General features: G+C 47.0%; 1 protein-coding gene across 7 annotated transcripts in view; it reads left to right on the top strand.

Moving 5' to 3' along the window:
* The window catches only part of RALY (RALY heterogeneous nuclear ribonucleoprotein), a 138,225-nt gene that overhangs the window by 43,810 nt on the left and 77,525 nt on the right, over window positions 1-16,890 (top strand). For 6 of the 7 annotated variants that reach the window (XM_074920648.1, XM_074920655.1, XM_074920652.1 and 3 more), the window contains one exon: window positions 4,668-4,758. The exons of the other annotated variant lie outside the window; for it this stretch is intronic. The gene's annotated coding sequence lies outside the window, so the exon portion shown is untranslated. The remainder of the gene's footprint in view (window positions 1-4,667; window positions 4,759-16,890) is intronic. 7 annotated transcript variants of the gene reach the window in all.

Below are 16,890 nucleotides of genomic sequence, written 5' to 3'. Positions count from 1 at the left end.
GACCTAAGCCAACTGAGCTGCCCTTAATTCTGTGGAGACTCCCTAGCAGCTCAAAAAATGAATTCCAGGTCTCCTTTTCCTTATGAGCAGCATAACCCATCTGCAGAGCTCTCCTCGCTCTTCCTCGGTTTTGCTCTCTGCAGAAGGTTGACTGAAAGCCTCAATATTAGCTTGACAGAAGTGGTTCATCGCTTTGTTCCTCCCGGTGCTGGAACATGGAGAAAGGGGGCTGAGTGACCTGAGGGAAAGCAGAAACCAACTCCCACCCAACTCAACACCTTGAGGTCGCTTCCACGGTGGTGCACTCCGAGCTCACCTGCAAGTGTCAACCTCAGCTGGAGTCTTACCCAGGACGGCAAGGGGAGGCAAAGTGATGCCCAGACAGGAAGAAGCAGGAGCAGCAGATTTAGCCCTACCATTTTTGTGTCACACAAAGGCACATGGCTGCGCTGATGTGCCTCCACTCACCCATCCTCTACGCTAACACCAGCCCTGCCCCATGTTTTGCAGGGGCAGCTGCTGTGCCCTGGCACATAATGCTGAAATTACCTTTTCTTCCTTTCAAGCCACTTGGCTTCGCAAAGATGCCATTTCTTCTCTCCCATTTCAAAAAGAAAATTTTCTGAGAAGTTTGAGGGAACAACAGAAGAAAGAAACCAAAGAGAAAAGGAGTTTTCAGGTTGTACCATCTGATTCTGGCTGAGACATGCTGCTGGTGTCAACCTTTTTTTATGCACAACTGGAGCTGGTGCCATTTCACACCTGCTCCATGCTTGTTTAAATGACACATAATTATGATAGGCAGTGTAAAGATGAAGCTTCATCCCCAATTAAACTGTATTTTCTGTCTTTTCATTTCCTGCCCCTGTTGAGGAGGAAACCCCTAGAGAGCAAGATTTTTAAGTTTAATGAAGTAGGAGGTGCCTGCAAAATTAAAGGCGGTCTTGTTTATTAAAAGAAAATCAGTGCTAATACATAGTGTTTCCAGAATATTGTGTTTCTGTGTGATGCCCTGGGGAGTGTTTCAGGTTACTGGAAATGCCAGTGTAAGAATCACAGGTCATCATAGGAGAGAGCATCCAGCCTGTGATAGCTGCTGACTGAAAATGTGTATATTCCCACTGCAGCACCGGGCTGGTCCCTCTTTATTTTTTCTGGAGTTCCTGATCGATCCCACTGCTGGTGCCAGTGCAGTGTCTTGTGTTTGGCACATGGCCCTAAGGAGAAAGAGGAGCAGCACCAGTCCCAGGGTACATCCCTGCAGGCCCTTTGTGTGAGCCAGAAGGGCACGTCTCCTGTTTTGTACGAAGTATGTTGGAGACCCCCAGCACAGGCTCTCTGTTTGCAGGTGGTCTGACCTCAGTGGTTAGCAGCTGGGACAGAATTGTAGCTTTGGGGAAATTAGAAGGTGTTTTCATGGGGGTCTTCATCCCCGCATGAGGTGGGGATGCGAGCATGGTGCTGGGGTGACTTTCGCTGTGCTCTGAGCTCTGCTGGACTGCGAGCACCCCCCACCAACCCCATGGCTTTGCTGGACAAGTTCCCCTTGCTGCTTCATCAAAATTCAGCCCATTGTGGTGAGTCCCCTGCCCTGAGGACGAGTGCTGGGTTTTTAAGGGTCTATGATATATCTTAGTCAGTATCTGCGCTATTTCATCCTTTATTCCTTCCCCCAACTTCCTCTGAATGCCATCCAGCCCCTGTGATTTATTACCCTTCAGTGCATTTCGCTTTTTGTTGGAGAATTTATATTTAATTTTTATGCCCGTTATCATTCAGGGAGAGGAGGGAAATGCTTTGGGAGCCCAGAGTGGAAATAAACCAGCACATTTTAGTGCAGTTACTTTGTTTGAAAGATGTTGTTGCATTTTGGCAGGGTACTTGCCTCCTTCCTCCTTCACTTTTGCATCGTAAGTTGAAGTGGTTCTAGAAAAATCACAGGACTGTGCGCTGCACTGATTGCCTCCAGCTTTGTAAGGGCTGAAGACTGCTGCTCCTGCTGCCTGAATTCATTAGGACTCATGCAGTGAAGAGGAACTTGGTGTAAGAGCAGGACAATTTGGTCTTTCCTGTAGCTGGAGACTTGGGAAATGAGGGGATTATGCAGCAGCAGAGCTGGACTTCCTTTTCTTAGTTCCCTTGATCTTCCTAGTGGTAAGGTTTTTCTGTGCCACCTCCTGTACAGCTTCAACTTCAGGTTATCAGGCAACTGCTGACCTCATCTGGGTCTGACTTAACATCCTAAGGGACATAGAGATGTAGTAATTTGGCCCTTGGTCTCAGAGGTGCACAGTGGAACCAATAGCAGAACTCAGAGCTTCTGATGCTCTTTTATGCACCATGTCCCTCTGCCCCTCAGTACTTCCCCTCCCCTCCCACACTTTTAGGTTCTTATCAGCAGGAGAAGGCTTTAGGAGCAAGATAAACACTTTTGTCTCAGTTGAGGCGTCTGGGTCAGTTTGAGAGGAGGATAGGGAAGGCATTCAGATCTCAGGCAAAATCTCTGTTCCTCCTTACTTGCTGGAATTTGCTTTTGTAATTCTCCATCTGCCTCGTTCTGTCTAAGCAGTGGCGCAGTAGGGACCTTCAGAGCTCTAGCAGGTATAATCAGAGCAGGCCATGAGCCATTTTCTTTTCCATGTCCCTAGGATCTCTTGAGAGTTTTGATGTTTGGGGCTCTGATCAGACCTCAATTTCTCTTACTCTATCCCCTCTTCTGCATCTCTTCTGCATGAAGGCCTGTTCTCACAGCATTGCTGCACTCATCGTTGACTCCAGCCCTTTTACATACTCAGCTGAACTTCTGAGAGATGCTACCACATCTCTGGAGAGGCTCAATAAATTTGAATGATGCGTCCCTTGAAACGGAGGGGGACTGAGGAAACAGCACAGGGAAGTTAATCATCCTGAATGCTTTGTTGGGTTCTTAGATGGTGGGAAACGTGGCCACATGGCAGCATCCCTGCTTTTAGTCTTCATCACTGCGGTGGGTTTTTCATGCAGAGCTTTGAATCCCTGTGCAGGAGGGATTATCTGTTGGTGCACTGCCAGTGTGCAGAGACTTCTGCTGTGAAAGCCAGCATGTCACCTCTGATCAGTTCATTAGATACGTGTGACCTCGTTGTTGGTTGAAGCCCAGTGTTTCATTTCTCTGTCTCTTTAGTGCTTTCTCTGTTTTAATTAAAAGCTTCATTCCAGTTTGACCTTTTGCAGTGTTGTGGCATAACTGAAACTGAATTGAGCCTCTAGGTACAAAGGGTCTCTCCTGGTGGGCTGGGTGGATGAACTATAACCGATCAGCCTAACGTTTATGATGACTGGCAGGATCCCTGCCTGCCCCTCCTGCCCTCCCCAGGGGATCAGACAGCCCACGTATCTGAGTACAGAGCAGGGTGAAGAAAAAGTATTGTTCTTCTAATAAAAGCCATGGTTACTCAGGAAATATTGCAGGAGGTGGGAATCATCATCAGTTTGAGGAGGGCAGAAAAGGACGAGTGGGGATCTCACAGTGATTTATTGCTTCTGTTGTAGATAATTGTTAACCCAGGAAGGCTGATTGGAAGCAATGGGTTTAAATCACTGGATCTTGTTAATGGCTTGGGCACTGGAGTGGGAGTATGGAGACCTGGATCCAGTTCCCATCAGCTCTGTAGTGTATAGGTGGTGAGCTCGGACAGACAGTCCTTGTCCTGGAGCCCAGGGCTGAAGAACACGAAGCACAGAGGATGTCTCGCCACATCCCAGCTGCTCAACCACAGCTCGCACTCCTTGCCCAGAGTTGTGGGACTGGGGGGGGGATTTGGTATGTGTCTGGTTGCAGAAGAGGGAGGAATTATTGAGACCTAGATTCCCACCTCTAAAGCAGTTAGCCCAGCTCTTACGGGGTGAGCGACCTTGCTCTGCAGCCTTCCCTGTGAGGAGCGTCACCTGCCAGCCGGACTGTGCAGACACGGCTGCACCAGGAGCCTGGTCAGTGGGCACTTGGGTATTGCCCAGCATAAAAACGCCATAAAAAGTCCTGCAGCTCTCTACCAGATTGCAGTATCCTGGCTGAGTTTCTACCTGAGCAGTCTCTCAAAGTGGTGTAAAGTCCCTGGAGGTGTTCTGGCTAGGGAGGCGCAGAGGAACTGACTTAAAGCTGAACATTTCAATTCCATCAACAAAATGTTTCAATTCAAGTTGGCCTGACCCAAAGCAAATTCAAAACATATTTTTAAAACAAAAAAAAACCCACATAAAGTTTCTGCTTTACTGTGAATTATTTCAGTTTTAAGAAACTCTTGTTTTCCCTGAATAAATCCTAGCTATCATGACCAAACATTCTTGCCTGCTTCTTTCTGCTGGTTACCTTGTTCTCTGCGAGCACTAACATGATGTATCAGTTCTTGTGGGATTTCCCACACCCAAGCTGGTCTGAACCACCTCCCCAGCAGCTATCCCACGTACTCAGCCCTGTGAATGCAACCGACTGTCTGCTTTGGTTTGAGCTCCTTGCTAAGCAGCTCAGAGTCTTAGCTCGGAAAGTCCTAGGTCTGATCCTTACAGACAGCCCGCCAGCGGCTTTTCTTTCCAGTGCAGCATACCCTTCTCTGCTGAGGGTTAGAAAGTACTGGATTATCTACTTACCACAGCTGGCAAAAATACCCTCTGTGTCCTGATTTTTGCAGGGTGAAGCGGAGACCGTAGAGGGGTGCTGCGCCTGCTCCCAGACCAGTGACGGGAAGGACTGACAATCCCCAAGTGCCCACACCAGTCCCAGTAAGTAACAGTGTCTTGAGGTACCTTTAGAGATGAAGAATGATGGAAGAGATCCCTGCAGTTCCCAGCTGCTGCTGTTCTGCTGTGTGAGGCGGGACCTGGTAGTGAGATTTGGGGCAGCGAGGACACTTTGCTTGAGATGCTGAATTGTATGAGTGGGCTTCATTCTGGGTTCAGGCTGAAGGTTTTCTCTCTTTGAGCCTGCTGAAAGTGGCCTCACTCTGGCCTGGTGTAAGCATTTGAGCAGTTGAAGGTTGATGGATGTGCTGAGAATCTGCTATTCCCTCGTGTGCTATTTGCAATAGGAACAGAATTGCTTTAATTACACCCTGATGGGCAGATAGTGATTATTTTGGACACAGTGGGCTTCGGCATGTTTTCATTTCTGATTTGTTGCTTATACTTCTGCTAAAAGTTATGTTTGCAGTTTGTGGTGCGTGAACATGAGTATGAGTGTGACTTCTGGGTAACATAGAGGTAGATTCTGCTCTTGACTTTCCTGGTGCACACCTCAGTGCAAGAGGCTGCAAAGAGAAGCTGTGCTGAAGTGCTGCACATGGGGGACGTTGTGCTCGAGGCAGATACACGCCTTGCAGAGCTGGTGGTGTGGTGGAGGGGGGTGCCCAGAGTTTGATCGAAACTCTGGTGCTGCCTCTGCACAGGATAAGCAGAGTGTTCTCTTGAAAGTGGGCTGAGAGAAAGCACACTCTTGATATTTCTTTGAACACCTGCAAATCAGGACTGCGTTTCTTAGCACTCCAATCAGGACAGGGGAGTTCCCCCACCCCAAAAGGTACAGCAGTGTCCTCAGGCCACAATTTAGGAAGGTGACCAACTCTAAAAGTGCTGACAGACACAGCACTGTCAGGACATGAGCTGTAACATCCCCCAGACCTAGCTTGGTTAGGTAGGCTGGGCTGACAGCATCTCTTTGAAGAAGAGCTTTTGTGGAGGAAAGGAGGAGGAGGGTTTAGGGATCAGGTCCAGTGACAGTGTGACCTAAGTACTGGGAAATACTGGTCCAGGGATCGCTGCAGCTGTTAGAAGCTTGCTGTGCTCCTGAGCAATGAAGTCAATGAAGTCCTGAGCTGGGAGATCTCTTCCTGGGTTTGTGGGAGCTTTGTTTTAGTAAGAATGGAGTAACAGGACTGTAGGTGAATAAAACCTGGAGTTCGCTTCAGCAGAGGCTGAATGAAGATTTCAGGGCATAATTGTGCTATGCACGTTTCATGGTGTGAAGATGGAAGGGTGTCATGTTTTCAGCAGTGGACTTTCCCCTCCAGTTCCCAGACAGGTGGCTAAAAGCAGGTCCTCAGTTTCCAGTTCAGCAGGGTTTACAGTCTTAGTGTAACACATTTGTTTTATTTGGTATTGTGGCTGGATTTTTCCTTGGAACTTAGGTAGGAGGGAGAAAAAATATATGTGATCAGGTAAAATTTCTTATCATACAGGTTGGAGCTCTGTATTGAGTGGTGGACCCAAGGAGATACCATGTACAGTAAATAAGGATCTAAGAGTTTTATACTTGTTAAATGATTTGGAAATCTAATCCAGGAAATTGCAAATAACAGAGTTAAAGATTGACCTGAACTTTCTCAAACCAAAACCAGGCAGCTGAAGGAGAAAGGGAATTTGGGCTTGCTTATGACTTGTCTAAAACCATTTTCTGCTTCTAGCTTAATATACCTTCCCTTAGTAGTAGTGAGAATATCTTGACACAAAGTAGGACTAAAAAATTCTGACATACAGATATGTTAAACAAATGAGCTGGCTAAAAACCCTTTTCTGCATGAATAAGAGAACTACTGTGCCCTAATTCCATAGATGGGATTTAACTCAGCAAATGAAATTATGGAATTCAGCAGTGTTGAAGAAATACCTTATTTTTTTAATATTCAAGACATTTTAAAAAAGAACACTGCCAAAATTTTTTCAAAGTTTTGTTTTGGCTGTTGGCATATTAAACAGGGCTTTAAACTGTGGCATATAAACCAGTGACATATTAAACAGTGCTTTAAACTCCTTTTGTACGGGGTATTTACTGTAAGTGAAGAAAAGTGTCTTTTATCCTGCGTGTACAGACTGCAGAGCTTGAACTGCAGCACCTTCTTCAATCTGTGAGTTCTTCACTTTCACAGGACTTCTGAACTCTTGAATGCTGCTCGTTGATTATTTGCCTTTTCATTTTTCACTTCTCCCTCCATTTATTGTGAGCGCACAGAATAAAGGTTGATTCCAGAGGGAGGTGTGAAACTGCCTATTTCTTGGGGGATGGAGAAAAAGCTGTGAAAATATCTGTCATTCAGGCAATTGGCAAAGAGCATTGAGAGTAACTCTGGAGCACTAGGAAGGCTGATGAAAATGCCCATTATTCCAGCAACGCAGGGAAGGTCACAGAAATACCTGTTATTTGAGTCCACCCATACAGGGTTGGAAGTGTCCTGTAGTGAGAGGACACAGAGCATCCTTACATAGCTCAGTGAAAACTAGGTGGGTGAAATTTTCCATCTTTTTTAGAAAAATCACAGTGTTGGAGCAGGCCATTGCAGCGTCTAATCACAAATAAATCTGACTGTAATCACTTGTTCAGGTCATTTATCAGCATCGGCAGTTCCTGTCCTTCCAGGATTAGGATGGCACTCGGTAGCCATTTAAGCTATGATCTGGTAGTGACCTTCTTAGCACCCTGCGGGCCAAGGAAGGAAGCGATGTAACAGGTTTCTTAATTTAGAAAAGATGATGCGGGTCAGGAGGAGGTTGCAGGTGTCGGCGCCCAGCGCAGATGCTGGTGGGTGCAGGCTCTGGGTAAGGTGCAGTGTCCATCTCACTCCGTCGAGTCTAAAAGAGGGGAACTGTGGGACCAAGTTACCCTCTGTGCCTAAGATACTTTTGTCAAGGAAATGAAGTGGCGATAGGATAACTCATGTATCTCACTATAATCTTTCCAGAGGCTCTACAGGTGTCATGAACCATCAGAAGACAACCTGAGCCCTTCAGGAGCAGCAGGGGTGGGCAGAGCAGGGGTAGCCTCCTGTCGACTGCTGCTTCTGCGCTTTGCAACACTCGCTTTGCAGCTCTAACATTTCAACAAAAGTGGGCAAGCACTTCATGCCTGGCACAGACTGGCTTTGCCCTTTGTGGATTGTTTTTTCTTTCTTTTATTATTTATTCATCTGTGGGCAATTAGTGAGATTTCTGCAGCATGGATTTCTCTTCATACTTTTGCAAGCATATGTTGGGAAGATTATTGAATGCAATTACTTCATCAGCAACACCCCTTTCCAGGGCTGGGATACAGTGGAGGAGCTGGTGAACTACCAAGCAATTCAGATCAGGGTGCAGTGCACTTGGGGCTGGTAACACGGGACAGAAAGCCGTGTGTTTCTGACCATGGACAGACTGAAATGCAAGTATTTGCAAGAGTGCAGTAAAATTCAGTTGTCTTCAGTGACTTGTGTGTTTTTGAAAACCTCAAAGGAAGGGAGAAGAAACCCAAATAATCGAAACTTCCTTCAGACAGTTCAGAGTAGATAAAACAAAGTATGTGATTTTATTTAGTGATAAATGGGAGAAGAGGCTTCAGCCCTGTCACTGTTGTCTGCTGCAGAGCCCAGTCCTAGAAGTGAGAGTGCCAACCACTGACACAGAGGTGCAGATGTGGGGGTATGATGCCCATTTTCACCATCCCTTCTGCGGATGGAATGCTGGACGTGCCTGAAGTCGCCTGCTTTGGCTGTTGGTTACAACACAAACTGATGAGTCAAAATAGACCTCAGTAAAAGACAGGAGGAAAGTTTGCCTTTCTAGGCAAACAAGAAGTGGAGACAGGGAGAACTGGTTGAAATGCTGCCTGGAAAGTGAACCCGGGGTCTGTTGCACCCATTCTGTCTGATTGTAGACCCAGTGATCCCAGGCTGTCCCAGAAAGTGCAGGTGGACCGTGAGGGTAAGCAGATCGAAGCATGCACACACCCACCGTGCTCCAGCAATGGGAGCCCTGAGACCACCCAGAGAGGAACAGTCTGTCTTGACACTTTATGCCAAGTCCCTGGAATCTTGGTGCCTCTGAAGAGTTTTTCTTTTGCTACAGACTCAGTGTGGTGAGGTCCCCTATGAAGTAGGGTTATAATTCTTGTCTCAGGAGCCAGAGCTGGCGTGGTGGCTACGAACCATGGATGGGGCGAAGGGTGGTCTGGGCTGTGCAGGACATGAACAGAAATCCCCTCCAATGCTCCCCAGCCTTTGTCTACAGTAAATAAATGCAAGGACCCGTTAAAAATCCTTTCTAAGTAGACTCTCTGGAAGAATTGCCCACATTTCTGTGCTGTAAATAATCTAGTGGCATGTGTGATATTTGAAAGCAGTTACCTGGAGGATGTTTCCAGGCAGCTGGTTCATCTGGAACAGGTTTTGTCTTGAGTAGGTTCGTGGTTGCCTGATGAGAGCAGGCTGCAGAGCCCACAGAGCAAACGCACGGTGAGAGGAGTGCTCTCCTCACACAGAGACCCTGGCCCATCACTGCTCTCTGCAGGGAAGCAGATGAGTTTTGGGCTAGAAGAGCCATGTTTTTGATGCTAAAGTTTGTTGTGAAAGCAGAGCTTATTGTTTTGATCAAAGATGATTAGGAGTCATTTAGCGGTTGCAAGCACCAGGAGTGTGGTCTGCAGGCTCAGATCCTGGTGTCAGCCAGCTCTGAAGTTCTCTGTAATGGAGCTGTCCCCTCCCTTTGCCCCTCATGCATTCTGCCTGTGTGGAGCTGAGCTTAGCTGGCTTTGAGTGGGAACCCAAGCAGTTCCCATAAAGGATCAGGTTTTCCAGGAAGAGCCAAGTCCTGATGCACTGAACTGCCATTCCTCATGCTGGAGCCTTCAGAGGTGGGTGCTGGGCGCTGACCTTCACTGAGAAGCTGTTTCCTCATTTCTGCCCATGGCAGGCTCGGGTGGCTCTGCTGGGCATGAGTTAGTGGAAGATAAGATGCTAATTAACCCTTCATAAACAGCCTCATTCCTCTGTGGTTTTAAATAAGCAGATTAATTACATGGACCTCTCAACCTCTCCGCAGCAGCAGGAAGGCTGTGGTGTTTCTGGATGCCAAGTGATGGTTTGTGTGACAGGCCATCACTAGCAGCTCTGCCTGGGTGACCCTCCTGCTCTGGACCTTCCATCTGATGGTTGCAGTCTGCAAGCAGAGGGTTTTGTAGCTCACTCATTTCTCTCATATGAGAAGATCAGAGCATTTGGTGTTATTTAAGGACAGTAAGGCTGAACAGAAAATCAAAAGTATCTTTACATAGCGTACATGATCCAGTGGATTGTACTGGACTTGGTTTGTGATTTAAAACCTTCATAATCCAGAAAAACTCCAGCATATGGCTACTTTTAAACCTATAAATTCAGTTAAAACTCTTATGCTTAAAGCAAGCCATGGGTTAATAATACCTACTGAGTCAATTTCTAGAGCTGAGCTAGTTTCCTGGGATCAACCAAAATGTTTGATTCTTTTAGGAACTGAGCAAGTGATTCATAATAAATACTGTATCTGAGAATTAAGTTTGCTACAAATCTTGGTCTTATCAAAATAACATGTCAAGTTATCTGACTTGGGGATTTTTGGTGGGGTTTTTTTTTTTTCACTTCTGGATTTTCTTTTTGAAATTATCGGCTTTTCAGAGCTTCTCAAGACTTGAAGGATAATTCAGATTAAGGTACTGTATGAATGGAAAACGTAAAATCTTTTCCGAAATAACATCTGTGTAAGCACCAGCTGACAGATGATCACATGAGTCATTTCTTCTGCTATGGTTGAGGATAATACCTGTGCTCAAACTTCAGGTGAAAACCTTTGCAGAATGAAACCTTAAAGGTTTCTGGATTGCTCCAGAGGGAAGGTCAGAACTGCTCCAGGTGTTAGTGGTCTGTCACTGGTACATCCCCCGGTTGTGTATGTGTCCCCTGAACGGGAACCCAGCTGGAGTGAATTTGTGAAGCCTGGAGTGGGGTGGGTTGTATTTATTGACACCCTAAATCTGTCTTAGAGAAACAAGCTGGTGGTCAGAAGGACCAGAGGATGGATTCTTCTTACCTGTTTCTGAACCACCAGGTCCTCACCATCTTGGCTTGTTTTCCCCATCACCTACAAGCTATTTTCTACCTCTCCTGGCAAGAACCAGTTGCTGCCCACTCAAGCAGTATTGTGCATTGTGGAGAGAAAAGCCAGGGGACAGAGTTTAATGCTGGATAGAGACAGGTTTAAATGTCTGTCTCCTGATTCTCCACTATAATTCTCCCAGATTCCCTGGCCAGTCAGCTGGGCTTCAGTCATCAAAGGCGTCCAGTCGGTGTTGAGGACCTGGGCCTGAATGTCTCAATTCTTAGCCTCCAGAAGGGAATGGTCTTTCTGCTCCAGCTTGAACTGGTGTTATGACCATGGAAACATTCCTTCATGAGGTGCTCAGACACTGGAGACAAGAGACAAGTGACTACCTCAGTGCTGATCGTTCACTCTGCCCTCTCCTAAACAGATGCAGCTTTCTGGTTGCATCTCTGAGTACCAGAGCTGGAAAGTGAGTCAGAAAGCAGAAGTCAAGGGAATGCCTTAAAATGAAAATACAAAAATAGATCTCTCTGCACATCTTTTCTCGGCTTCCCTTTGCAAGTCTGTAATGGCGCGTGTTTGATGAGATATGATGGCTCTGACCTTGTCACATGCATCAAATATATGACATGTGAGCATGGATTTTTTTTTTTTTTTTTAAGGAGAGAAATAAGAGTTAGCAAGAAACTGAGAAAAGACAAACAGACAGATGGCCACATTCCTTCATCAATAGAAATCCAGTCCTGAGATTTGCTTCCAGCTTGGCTTGAATTGGAGATTTCAGGAAATGAGCCAAATAGTTGCTTATTTTACTGTCTCTGTTCTGTAGCATTTCATTATCATATGTGCTGCTTCTGTGAGGACTGACCTTTTGCAGACAGTGGTGTGACACAAAGCGCACTAACGTAAGGGATCTTGTGCTGCCTGGAGAGGTTAGGCTGGATTGCTTTTCCGGGTGTACTTTAACATCCAGAGGATGCTGGATGATGCCACACACCCTGTGTTTATGATGAGCGGTGCAGGGGGTTGGTTTTTGGTTTGTTTTTTTTTCTTTTAAAATCCTCTCTCTTTGTTTGTTTTCTTCCTGAGGGTGGATGTTCAACTAAAAAAAAAAACAGGGTCAGTGGATCAGTAAGGATGACCTTGGGATGTGCTGAGTAACCCTGGAGGACTAATCTGGGTCCCCAGCTTTCCTCTGATAGATGAGCTCTGTAGGGACAAGCTCTTCTTGGTCATGGGCTGTTCCTACCCCCTTCACAGGAGAGGGACAAACAGGGACTGTGGCAGCCTTGGTCTCTTGTCCATTCTCTCCTGTACGCTAGGGGAAAGCCTTATAATCAAACCTTGTTTCATTCTTCTGCATCTTTCCCTAAAAGCTTGGTTTTGCTGTGCTGTCTGGGAGCCAGGATGTGGCACCTGCGCCCTGTTCACCTCCCGTCAGTTATCTCCTCCTCTGCATTGACCTCATCTCATTTGCCTTGTTGTGCCCTGTCTCGCCTGCAGACTGTGATTGCAGATTGAACACGTGCCTGGGTTGCATCAAACACAACACCAAACCCAGGTTGTCTCTGGGGTTCCCCAACCAGCAGCATAATACTCAGAGCAATGGTGTCAGGATGAGCTTAACCTGAAAATGGGCTGGTGGTGGCAGTGGGCTCTGTACCTCCCACCTCAGTGTGTGTGGCCACGGGGTGGATAAATGCATTATCACCAAATCATTCAGGTTAGAAAAGACCCTTGGGATCAAGTCCAACCATCAGCCCGACTCTACAAAGTTCTCTCCTACACCACAACCCCCAACATCTCATCTAAACAACAAACCCCCCCAGGGATGGGGACTCCCCGCTCCCTGGGCAGCCTGTTCCACTCTCTGACCACTCTTTCTGCGAAACATTTTTTCCTCATGTCCAGTCTGACCCTCCCCTGTTGCAGTTATATATATTATACTTGAATTTCTTCCAACACACATAAAGCCAGGAAATACCAAAAATTTTGCCTGAATCCTACTGAATAACAGCCTTCTACCCTGAAGGTGCTACATGCAGGGCAGTCTCAGGCCTCTCTGAGGCTGGGTGAATTGAGGGTGTTGTTAATGCCATGCCTTTGAACAATGACTCTTTGTAGTTAGGAGGGTTAGTGATTATAGGAACTACTGTTTTAAAGGGCAAAAGCTTCAAATGTGGTTATATTTGGAGAAATAACTTGGGAAGGGAACATTGTCCTGCTCAGCAGATCTGTCTCCCACGTGACTTCAGGGACATTCAGCTTAGTGTAGCACAGGTTCAAGAGAAACATTGATAACAGAGTCCACACACACAGGTGGAAGAGTCTGTCTTACAACAGCTGAACAAGTTACCACTTACCAGGTAAGCTGCACCAGCTGAGTGTGTGCTCTGTGCCGTTACTTTAAACCACCGTGAGTTGCCAACTGATGGGCTGTAAGTGATGCCCTGGTGAGTGGTGAACCATCACCTCGCAGTAACCCAAGGGCTTTCAGTCACTCGCTTGTGCCTTCGTATGAAAGAACAAGGCACCTTTTGTTTTTGTTGTACACCAAAATTCCCACTGCATCTCAGTGGAAAAACTAATGGGAGTGCTACAACAGGTGGGGAATGACTCCAGGGTATGTGCTTGCAGATTGAGTTCATTAATTTTAAGAAATGCACACAAAATAAGGACAGACAGTCTCGGTGGAGATGTGGAGTGGGGTCTCAGGAGCAGCTTGCTTGGCTCTGGATCCAGCACAGGCTCCCTGTGATCAAAGCCCTGCGGCACCCAGCTCTGCACCATGCTAAAGTCAAACTGGTATTTCATTGAACTGATTCCTAATACCCCACGTGTCTCTGCTCTGGTATGTTAAAAAGCAGTGGAAATACACCCTTTTCCTCCTCCATTTACATTACGGCTTCCACGAGACCTTACCTGCTTCCTATTCTGTGTAGGGTACAATGAACTATCATTTAACTATCTATAGTCCGGTTCAAACAGCAGCCATAGAGAAGTTTGTTAGGGTGGAGGAAACACATTTAGCGCTCTCTGATGTTGTTAATTATCCATTACTCCTTGTCCTACTTCCCTTACAGGCATTCACTGGGGTGCCTGATCAGTGGCTGCTGAGACCTATGAAGGTGCTTGTGCTGTCTTCTGGGTTGACTTTGGCTGCTGTTGTCAGTGTACTGATCTTGCTTGTACCCTTCCTAGTACATCCAAAAAATCTGCTTTATTCTTTTTTTTTTTCATTTGCTTGTCATAGCTTTGAATGCCTTTATTTCTTCTTCTCTCCTCTGACATAGGTATCTTCTGCTTATAATCTTATTAGTCATCTCTGAGCGCTGAAGCAGCCTGTTCATTTCAAAGAATGCTGCTGTAAAGGCAGGTGTGATCCAGATTTGTCCAATTCTTTCTTTTCCCTTGTGATTTGAAGGGACTGAAAATATTTGTGTAATTGTTTCCCCCACACACATGCCCTCAGACACTCTTCAGCTCTTCTGAAAATTGCATCCCTGCTTCTCATGAGAAATCCTCCAAAAGCAAAGCACTGCCTGCACTACAGTGCAATTAACAGCTCTCTAATGAAACACTGATAGAGCGAGCTTTGCCGTGATGGGCAGTAGCAGCTCACAAAGCTCATTGCTCATGCTGACACCATAACTGGAAGAGGCTTGTGTGGTCTTGGGCAGCCCAGTAAGTGCACCAGCATCCTGGGATAAAAAGGCAGATGCTTCTGAGGCCAGAGGTGGGACTGCCTGTCTCTGCTGACCAGCTGGTCCCATAGAGGCTGCCTGAGTCCTGACTGCTGCAGAGCTGAAAGCAGGACCTGGATTACAAACAGAAAATCAGTGCAAAAATGGTGGCATTGGGGGACACCATCCTGCTCTGCACAGAGCTGATGAGCTGCTGCTTATCCTCCCTGGCATGCAACAGTAAATCCTTTGAAAACCACCATACCCCAGCCACGACTAACTGCTGCCTTTCTGGTGATGTGCCTGAGGCTGGGAAGCTGGCGATGGGCTACAGGGGTTTGGGCTGACCCCACAGCCCTCAGCAGCACAGTGCCTGGCACAGCACCCCTGGGGCCCCAGTGGACAGAGATCTCGTGCCTTAAGGCGGGGCTCAGGGCTGCTGAGCAAGGAGCCACATGATAGATGTTTTCTCCTGTCTCACAAAGGTGGACAGGAACGAGACTTCAGCAAAGTCCAGGTTCCCTGGTGCCCAAGTGAGATGCATGACTGCCAGGCTGCCGGGTCGTGCTGTCTCCATCCAGCCCCTTCTCCATCTCTGGTTCTCCCAGTGCATGTCATCACTTTGTTCAAAGTGGAAGAGCCTCAGTGTAAAAGGGTGAAGGGGGCTCACCCCAGGGCAATCCTTGAGGGAACCAGGCTGCTCCCCTGTGCAGTCTGAGACCCTGATGGCAAATGGACCCAGCAGGGACTTGGATGTAAGTCTGTGTTTGCCACATAAATCCGCTGAGGCTAGGGTCCTCTGCCTGTCACCCAAAGCCTGCCTGTCCCATGAACCTCAAGAGGGCAATAGGATGCATCCACACCAGGACATGGACTAAATTGAACTGCAGTGGCCGAGATGTTGGTGAATTTTGCTCAGGAGCTGGATTCAGAGACCTCTGCAGGGAGTCTGTGGTTTTGTTTTGGAGAGCCGGAGGGGAGTCCTGGAGGCAGCCAGCTCAAGTCTGACCTTACTCAACCCTTTCCTTGTGTCTTAGCAGACATATATTTAAGATACCCAGCTAAAATACCCCATCTTGCAGTGCCTCCTCACCCTGCAGGCAGCACCCGTGCCCTCTCCTCTGGGGGCAGGGGTTAGGTGGAAGGAGACCATTGGCAGGTAGGTGGGGGGAGTCCCACAATATTCCACTGCATTTTGGCTGCAAAACCTAAGCAGTGGAGCTTGGTATACTAGCACCTCTGTATTAACAACGCTGCCTCCTTCTGCAAGTTGCTTCCTTTCTTCTTCAATGGTTTCCTGCTTCTCATAGTCTTGAAAACACATCTGCATTGTTTATCTGACCCTCACACATGGTCACAGCCTTTACAGCCTCTGCCTTGGCTCCTATTACACTTTCCAAGGCCTCTTCATTGCCTGGGTTTTCTAATCTTTCCGCCAGCACCCATGTTTTATGCCTTGGTTATGCCTCCCTTCCTTTTAATTAATTTTTCACACTACCTTGCTCGTCCCTGTTGCCCTCTTTTATTTAATTTATTGCTCACTAGCCATCATAACCCCTGGGCAAGCCTTTAATTTATCTTTTCCTGCATCCCATTGCCCCCTTCTGTCCTTTCACTTTATTGATTTCTCCAGTTTGATTTCACCCTGTGCTTGCCAACATGGTCTCCTACTCTTCCCTCCCCCTCAAAATTGCTTGGCTGAATTTCTCCCCCCATTAGTGACCTTGCTGCCTTGTAATTCCTGCCCCAACAGGGCTGAGATTGCTGTTTGTTGGGTTTCCACTTTGCTTGTGCTTAGTTTCCACCCCGAATTCCAAGTGTATCAAAATTACCTCTGGGTAATTCCCATCCAAGTTGCTGTGATAAGGAAATGGTCTTTTTCCAATGTCCCTCCTCCAAATCTAAGAGGTTCAAAGGCCGTAACCTGATGTAGCTTCTCCACCGAGTTGCCTGCAGGCAGGCAGTCGCTCCAGGGGCAGGGATGGACTTGGGTTCGACTGCACCAGGTTTCAGCTCTGACCGATAGGAGAAGTTTGTGCTCTCAGCAGTTCTTTACTCGTGTCATTGTCCTGGAGATGAGGAAGTGCAGTTGTACCTGCCTTGGAGAGACCTTGGCTGCTCACAGAACTCCGTTCTGAAGCTTTTTCCTGGTCTACATTTGAATGGTGAGGACACTGTGGAAGTGGAGCAGGAATCAATGACTTTTCTTCTGTCTTTTAACTGCCCCCTGCCTGCTACAGCCCAGCTGACATGAGCTGGGTGTCCACAGGCTCAGACAAAGAGCTTTGCTCTATGGTTATGAAGAATTGAATGTTCTTGTTTACGATCCATAAATAAATTGTCCATTTACTTACAG

Source organism: Athene noctua, chromosome 16 (genome assembly GCF_965140245.1).
Source record: "Athene noctua chromosome 16, bAthNoc1.hap1.1, whole genome shotgun sequence".
Taxonomy (NCBI): domain Eukaryota; kingdom Metazoa; phylum Chordata; class Aves; order Strigiformes; family Strigidae; genus Athene; species Athene noctua.
The sequence above is the reverse complement of the archived record's forward strand: the minus strand, read 5'-3'. Positions and strand labels throughout refer to the sequence as shown.